This window comes from Hibiscus syriacus, unplaced genomic scaffold (genome assembly GCF_006381635.1).
Source record: "Hibiscus syriacus cultivar Baekdansim isolate YM2019G1 unplaced genomic scaffold, ASM638163v2 tig00116996_pilon, whole genome shotgun sequence".
Classification (NCBI taxonomy): domain Eukaryota; kingdom Viridiplantae; phylum Streptophyta; class Magnoliopsida; order Malvales; family Malvaceae; genus Hibiscus; species Hibiscus syriacus.
This window is the reverse complement of record NW_024063512.1, coordinates 390,712-400,000: the sequence shown is the minus strand read 5'-3', so window position 1 is coordinate 400,000 and position 9,289 is coordinate 390,712. Positions and strand designations below refer to the sequence as shown.

Sequence of the window (9,289 nt, the reverse complement as noted above, 5' to 3'; positions counted from 1 at the left end):
GGCATTCGCTCTGGCAGTGTTCGCAGCACCTCTCGCAATTGTGGTGAGGATCACTGATAACTTTTTAACTGATTAACGTGTTATCATCTGATTTAATTACTGACAATATATAAAAAATAATTTAATTTTTGATCCCTCTTATTGAAGAGAAAAATGATTAGAACGAAGAGCGTGGAGTACGTGCCATTTACTTTATCAGTGTTCCTTACCTTAGGAGCTGTCATGTGGTTCTTATATGGCATTTTCTTAAAAGACATGAACATTGCCGTACGTTATCTCATTAAACTACAACGAAATGAATTTACTTGGACATAAATTCCTTCTCTTCTAATTTCTAACGATAGCTGAATTCCAAATATTTTGAAACAACAGGTTCCGAACATTCTGGGGTTCATCTTTATTGTTCTTCAAATGATACTTTACGCAGTTTACAAAAACCATCCCAAGAAAACAGTGGAAGAATCCGATCCAAAGCTTCAATTATCCGACCACTCAGTCATCGTCGATGCTGCCAAGCTCGGCTCTGATGTATCGAACAACAATGGAAGGGATGATGCTTTGAACAAAGTTTAAAAAAAGTAATTGCATATTGTGGGTGCTATGAAAAGCGGTTTCCACTTGGAGATGTCTTAAGCTTACGTGTTTACTTTGATTTTGCATGGGAAAATCTGGGATGAAGTTAACCCATGCAAAAACGATAACATTTAAAAAAAAAAATGATGATCACATGCTTGCATGCATGGAGTTTCCCCCTCTTTGTCTCTTAACTAGGCTACTCTTTAAGTATTTGTGTTATGTATATAAGATTTATGTATATGCCAATATTTTATGTTTTTTATATAATTTGTAGTGTTTATTATATGTTTGTAAGTTGAATTGAGGGAGCTAAATTATAATAATCATGGATAATATACATGTCTAGTATAAAATGTTTTTTTTCTATTAAATAATTAATTACTTAAATAAATGAATTGATCTATAAAAAAAAGGAAATCTAAAAATATTTAAGTCTAATCTGATTCAATTAATAAATATGTCTAATTTCAAATCTTTGAACATTAAAAAGATTTAAGTTTATCTCATTATTTTAACTTAGTTTTTTTCAATATTTTTGTGTCGTCTTCTTCAATTTTTTGTTTAGCCGATAACGACATTGATCTTAATATTGATTGTCGATCATCAGTGATTATTAGTTCTATTGTTTTTTTCATACTATGTCATTTGTTTTTCTTTTTTCTTGAGCTTTTTTTTCCAATTTTGAATAAGAATTTATGTGTTTGTGACACGTTATGGGTTGGTTCAAGTAGTAAGCAGTTTGATATCGCTTAAGCAATTGTGTATGCAGAAAATCTATACTAGGAGACTCATCCACCAAAACTAAGTGTGCGACACGGGTCGATCCAAATTAGCACCAAATGTTTTTTTAATATTAAATAATTAATCACTTTAAATAAATAAATTAATCTGCAAAAAAAAACTAAAAATATTTACTCTAATCCAATTAAATCAATAAATATGTCTAGTTTCAAATGTTTGAACACAAAAAAATTTAAGTTTGTCTCATTATTTTAACTTAAAAATTCTTTTAATAATTTTCTCTCATTTTTCTCTTTCTTTTTTACTTTTGTTTAGTCGACAGTGACACTAATCTTAGGGTCCGTTTTGTTCGCTGAAAACGTTTTCCGGAAAATGAAATCTGAAAAATGTTTTACAGAAATGTAAATCATTTTCCAGAAAACATTTTCCAGTGTTTGGATGGTACATTGTAAAATATTTTACACTGTTTGAGTAATTTTCTTGAAAACTGTTTTCAGAATCTATTTTTAATGAAGAAGCTGTACATATTGGATAAATTTTATTATTTATTATTTTTAAAGGTTCATTTTTTATATATAATTATATTTTATAAAAATATGTATTTTAGATAATATTAATAATTGATTAAAAATATATTATAAAAGTTTATAAATCCTAAGAATGTTTAATTAATAGTACATAAAATTAAAACAACAATAGTACATAACCAATTGAATTAAAAACAAGTACTCTGTCCGAAAAGGCAAATATCATTAATCTAAAGATTTTTCGAACCAATGAAAAACTGGTTGATTCATTAAAGACTAGTAAAAACTGATTGGCAGGAAAGTAAAAGTTTCCTTTCATTAAACAGCAATGATAGTAGCAAGATCACAACTTAGAGAAACAATAAGGGTATCTTTATCAAACTTCTAATACAATTTTGTCAAAAGAAATGAGTGATCAATCAGTACAACTATGGCTAATGCTAATATCTGGTAGAACATGAAATTCAACAAACCAGGGATTCCTGAACGTGCTATAAAGTCACCCATCTTTAGATGAATCAGTTGACTGTTGTTGCAAGTTCTTCCCGAGAAAACCAGACAATTTGGTGGCAGTAAAAATAATCATCCATTGGAAGAAGGATTCGAATAAAGAATATATTAGAATCAAATATTGCATCACAGATTATTTAAGCCCAACTAATACTTCAAGAGGCCAAAAATAAACATCATAGTTGTTACAACACCCAAATTCCATACAAGAAAGACTTCAAAGGCAAGCAGCTTCATTTCATTGAAGCTGGTATTATCAATTCCCAAGTTCTTCTTGGTCTAGAATGAAAGCCAATGAAAGTGATGCATTCAGTTTATCTGATAGTAGCCTTAAATCTCCAAAAACATGAAAATCTTTGCAATTACATGTGACTGCAGCCACAAAGTAAACTTAAAATAAAAAGGAAAGACCAATAGACAGCAATGAATAGGTTCACCTTGCACACTTGGTGATCCTTCAGGAAGGACTGAATGGACCGAGTTTGGGAAGACTAAATATGCAAATGCCTTCATTTTCTGTTATTATGAAAGACATCAATGTCAGCAAATAGGATCTAAACAAAATTTACAAGAAACCAAGGTAACTCAATTCATTCCTATATAAAGCAGCACTGAGTTGTAAACAACTGCAGTCAAAGTATAGTTTTCCACAAATAGCTAACAAATATGGAAGCCTAATCTTTGGAAAACTATAAACACTGGAAGCCTAATCTTTGGAAAACCGAAACTCATGGCACAAATAAATGAAACTGTAAAACAATCCTAAGGGAAATGTATAAAGGATACAACACCATCATCGTTGGCAACCTGCAATACAAAACATAAAAACTTGATCTATGAACAACTCAGCCATAAACAAGATATACTTTTCCACAAACAGATAACAAATAACCTACTTGTATTATAACTGATGTTGTAGTATTTGGATTAACAGTCAAAATACAAATACTCTGCAGGGTTCTCTTCAATATCATTTCATATTCCTTTTCTAGTTTTCCTAAACACCAATGTACATATTTTAGAAATTTCCCAGTTTACCAAACTTCAAACGCAAGAATAATTAAAAGGGGTGTTAAGAAATCACCTATTTGTCCGGTTTTAGGCTTCCAAATAACTTCAATGCAAGCTTTCTCGGGGTTTTCATTCTTTTCTAGTTCCAGCTTTCGGCCCATAAACAACAGCTTTCCCGTCGGTGAAATTGAAAATGGAAAATTAGGGAAAGATGAAACAAGAAAAGAAGGTCAAGGAAGTTGAAAAGGGAGAAGAAGAAATGATACATACCTGAGAAGACGACTGCCCGCCTCGCCTGTGAGAAGGATTCCAAACAGTAGATCGATTTTCCGGTGTGGAGCAAGGGACGGGAGAAAGAAATTACCGTGTTCTCTGTGTGGAGCAAGGGACGCGAGAAATTTGGAAAATGACTTACCCTTTTCCAAACGGTAAGTTGAAATACCGTGTTTTACTCTCAGTTTTCCATTGACCGGATTTCATTTTCCGTTGACCTGGGTGTTTTACGCGAACCAAACACTTGAAAACGGGGAAAACATTTTCCGTAAATGGTTTTCCCCGTTCCAAACAGACCCTTAATGTTGATTATCGACCGTTAGTGATTATCAGTTATCTTATTTTTTTTCATACTATGTCATTTGTTTTCCTTTTTACTTAAGGTTTTGTTTTTTCAATTTTGAATAAGAATCTCTGTCTTTGTAATATGTTTTTCTCTGCTTTTGTGGCACGTTGCTTATAACTTTTGATATGTTTTTCGCATACATTGGCGACCTTTTTCGTGCTTGCACAATGACCCTCGCGACATCTATTTTTTGATTGGTTTGTCGATGGTTACTTATTGTTAGATTTCCTCTTTGGTAAAAGCTTATTTGTCAATATAATCAAAATTGTGTAGCAAAGCAACCTACGAGATAGTTTGGTTTACTTATCACTCCTTCACAACTTCTTAAGTGTCTCGCTCGACATAGACAATAATTTTTTATGAAGATTACTGGGTTCTTTTGACATTGGATATCATTCTCAATAAAAAAATTATTTACTTCGTATCTTTAGTTTTAATATTTTATTTTTATAAGAGTATTTTTTTTATTATCCATAATTTTTCTCTATGTTTAGGTGTATTATAATTCTAATTCTTATAATCGTTTTATTAATAAAATCTAATTGCAATTGTTAAAAGAAATCTATCTCACTTGCAAGTTGAAGTATTTGATTTATAGTAGATTAGGATGGCGAATGTCTAGTAGATTTACTACCTATAAATATTATATCATATGAATTGTTTACATAGTAATACATACGTGGCATGCCTAGCCTAAAATATATATATTACAATATACTACTAAATCATTAATGTCTAGAGCTATATATTAATTATTCCTATATATATCTTACCTACACTACTTGTTATACTTTTTATTAGAAAACTCATATGCCTCGATTACCTCAACTTTATAGTTCATACGATAATCTTCTGGTTAACTTTTATTAAAAAGCAAAATGACTTTATTGCACATAGGAGAATAAATTGAAAGGATTCGAAGTCCAACTATAAAACATTGTTTTAACTTGAGAATTCTTACATGAAGTTTTTGTCCCCCACAAATTAAATATTACTAGAAGGCTTATCTTTATATAAACCTACCAATTATATTATCACTCTTTCAATAAAACAAGTTGTAATTTGAAAATACATTATAGTTAAGAGTGTTTGAGGTTTAAATGCACCGTATGTGTTGATTTAAGTGATAAACAGTTTGATATCGCTTAAATAATTATGTATGTAGAAAATCTCTACTAAGAAACTCACCCACCAAACACATGTATACAATATACACATGACACGATACAATGAATCATCATATACTTCTTTTAACACAATGAAAGATTAGATATAACAATATACGTATGACATGTTTTATAGAATTAAGATTAGTGATAGAGTCCATACAATAAAATTTTCAAATACAAAATCAGAATTCGTGCGATACCATAACAAATACATACTTTTTTTCTAGAAATACTAAAGACTTATTTTTGATGATTTTTTTTATAATTTTAATTCTAATTGATTTCAAGTCCGTCTATGTATAATAATTATCGGTTTAAAATGAACATGTTGAATCAATCATTCCACTTCCTCAATCATATAGTGTGATCCCTAATACAGGATATACATTGCCACACTTAATCATTTTGAATTATTGATATTATTATTTAATAAATATGGCATTTCAAGCACTTTCCATCCCACTTTCTCTCAAATCTCTGTTTCCTTGTGTAATATAAAGCTCAAAATTTATCTATATTTTTGGGTGGTGGGTTTTCAACTTTCCAAATTCTAAACTTATATACATAGTGGAAACAAATTTTTACCCTATTGGGGCGTTTGGATGGGTATATGAGATTACCGGGGGAATGAAATGTGATTCTTCTGTTTGGATTGCAAAGATTCACAACCCCGGTAATAAGTTATTACCAACAGTGGTATTTTGGGGGCTTATTACCGGGAATGTGATTCTCCCAATCCCTTAGGTATTGTTACATTCCTGGCATTTTGGACTAAAATGCCCTTAATTTTTTTTTAAATATCCTTCTTCTGTCGTTGAATAAAAAAATTCTACGAAGGTTAAATTACAAATTTATCCTTAAACTATTTTAGATTTACAAAAACAAATTCATAATTATAATTTTATATGAAGTTCAGGGGTTAAATTATTTTTTACCCTTTCATTAAACCTAATTATCTTTTCAATTTTGAAAAAAAATTATATAAATTTTATGAATTTAAATTTTTTAAAGAAAATATATAAATTAATTATAGTAAAATTATAGTAGAATTCAACTTGTTAAAAAAACAAATATATAATAAGGACAATTTGGTAAAATATACATTCCAATAATCTTTTATGAAGTATCTAAAGGTTTTACAAGTGATGTTATTGTTTTAGAGAACAATGTCAAACTAAATTACATTTAATTTTAATGTTTATAAATTTTAATTTATTTTGCTACTCAAATTTATGGTTTTGTTATTTATATAAGAGAAAATAACTTCAGTGACCAAAAATGCCTTATAATATACTATTTTAACCAACTTTTTTTGGATTTGCAAAAATAACCAACAAATTCGCAACGCAATTTCCAAATTCGCAACTCGAACATGGGAATTTTTGCAACGAGAATTTTATTTTCGCAACGCTAATTACCGATATAGGTAAACACAACAATTCACAACGCGAAATTTCGCAACTCAATTACCGATATAGGTAAAAACGGTAGAAAAAATCCGGTAAAAAATCTGAATTCGACAATTTGAAAACTGAGTTGCGAATTTGGAAAATTCGTGTTGCGAAATGTAAAATCTTGGCTCTTAAAGAAAAAATTAAAGGACATAAAATGCACTGGAGTGGTTTTCAACCTGGGACATCACAGTTGATAAGTCTACGTATGAATCACTCAGCTAAACCTACGCCTGTAAATGAATTGAACAAACACGAACGAGGGTATATTCATGTTCGTTCATTCGTTTAACTTTAACCAAACAAGCGAACTGTTTAATGATTTTTTTAAGAGGCGAGATTTTACATTTCGCAACACGAATTTGCCAAATTCGCAACTCAGTTTTCAAATTGGCGAATTCGGATTTTTGACCCAATTTTTTCTATCGTATTTACCTATATCGGTAATTGAGTTACGAAATTGGCGAATTCGATTTGCGAAATTCACGTTGCGAAAACGAAATTCGCATTGTGAATAGTTGTGTTTACCTATATCGGTAATTAGCGTTGCGAAAATTTCCATGTTCGAGTTGCGAATTTCGCGAATTTGGAAATTGTGTTGCAAAATTGGAGTTAGTGTTGTGAAATTAGAGTTCGTGTTGCGAATTTGAAATCACGTTGCGATTTTGTTGGTTATTTTTGCAAATCCAAAAAAAGTTGGTTAAAATCGTATATTATAAAACATTTTCGGTCACTGAAGTTATTTTCTCTTTATATAAAGTTACATGATATTAAATTCAGGTGATGTAGAGAAGAAATGAAATATGCAAAATATCAATTAATCTTAGCTAAAGAATGGTAATTAGCGGCGTTTGTATCAAAAAACGCCGCTAGAGATTTGACATTTTCCGGCGTTTGTATCCAAAAACGCCACTATAGATCTGACTTTTTGTGGCGTTTGTATCCAAAAACGCTGCTATAGATCTGGTCCTTTGCGGCATTTGTTGCAAAAACGCCGCTATAGATCTTGACCTTTTGGGGCGTTGGTATCCAAAAATGCTGCTATAGATCTGATATTTTGCGGCGTTTGTTTTAAAAACGACGCTATAGATCTTGACTTTTTGCGGCATTTTTATTTTACAAACGCCGCTAACATTAGCGGCGATGGTATTGCCGGCGCTTCTTGCGGCGTTTTTTCCATCGCCGCGAGTGCTTTTAGCAGCACTTAAAAACGCCGCTATAGAACTAAAAAAGTGTCGCTAAAACTCTATTTTGTTGTAGTTAATCAAACACTGTAATCTTGCATTCCTGCTAAACGAACCAAACACAACAATGCAACATTTCCAGTAATGTGTTAGGTAATGTTACATTCCGGTAATCCTATTCATGCCGGTAATCTTACATTTCGTGAACCAAACGTACCCTATATGTCTGCCCTGCCACCAAATGCTGCCTTAACTATTTTTATATATACATATATATTAACTATTATACTTTGATTGATATACGAACTCTTAGAAACGATATTTGTTAACTAAAGCTGATAAAGGCAACCATGTATGTCGTCACATACCCACGATTGCTGTCCGCTTTGGATTCTTTCTTCTTTTTGAGAAATTTTACGTAATGAACATACGGAATAGTAAAATAAAGAAGAAGAAAAGATGTTTAATTAACTTACATTATTGAATCTTTTGTTATAAATATAGAAATAAAAGTGGTTTGTTATGTCGCATGGATGATGTTTTGGATAATGTATAGTGTCAATCAGCAATTCCTGGAATTCATTTAAAGCAATCGGATGCGAGTTGAACGCGACCAATGGAATACCAACACAAGGTCTTTTAATGTAGGGTAGATTACAAATTTTATCACTAAACTTTACTCTCTATCATATTTTGTTCACTGGATTTAATACATTTAATTTTTTTTGTTACTCCGCCGTTAAATAGTTAGCAGCATTAAAATGACGTCATTTAAAAAAAATCCACCAAAACGACGTTGTTTTAAATCTATATAACAGTCTATTTATAACGTCGTTAATGAGAAAACAACCGAGTGAACGAGCCCCGGAAAAAAATGTGATGGATATTTAGGTCATAAACAAAGTCGTGAACTTATCTTGGTATTAATTTCAGTGAGAAAATAAAATGATTTAAAGTACAACGAGTGAAATAGGAGAAAGAGTAAAATTCAGTTACCAATTTTGTAATTTACCCTTTAATGTATTATAACTTTGAACTTTTGTAGTTGCTGATGTTTATCTTAAAAAAATTATTTTATCATTTTCTAATTTATTTTACATATATAAATAATGTCTTTTTTATTTTGTTTAATTAATCTTTTTCTCTTTATATGAGATGGTGAATGATTTTGCATCTTGTAGTTACACTTTTTTTTTTCTCAAAGTTAAATTTTACGTCGTCACCCTGATGATTTTTTTACATATATAAATAATGATTTTTTTATTTTATTGATATATTTCTACTTTAAACACTAAAATTAATTTTTTATTAATAAATGTTATCGCAATTGAGTTGTAAAATAGTTAGTTTATCAACACGGTATCGTTGTTAATTTATTATATATGTTTTTATGTAAGTGCCGGTCATGTTTACCTCTCGTATCTTTCATTTTTCTAAATTATTTAATTAAATTTTTAATCATTTATTTATATAATTACATTTTATTTTTTAATGATTAATT

The 9,289-nt window shown here is 30.3% G+C and overlaps 2 pseudogenes; one reads left to right on the top strand and one right to left on the bottom strand.

Annotated features, from left to right (window-relative positions):
* The window catches only part of LOC120193463, a 25,347-nt pseudogene extending 24,658 nt beyond the window's left edge, over nucleotides 1-689 (top strand).
* A 1,812-nt stretch (nucleotides 690-2,501) lies between these two features.
* On the bottom strand, nucleotides 2,502-3,845 carry LOC120193560 (annotated as a pseudogene).
* Between the last annotated feature and the right edge of the window lie 5,444 nt (nucleotides 3,846-9,289).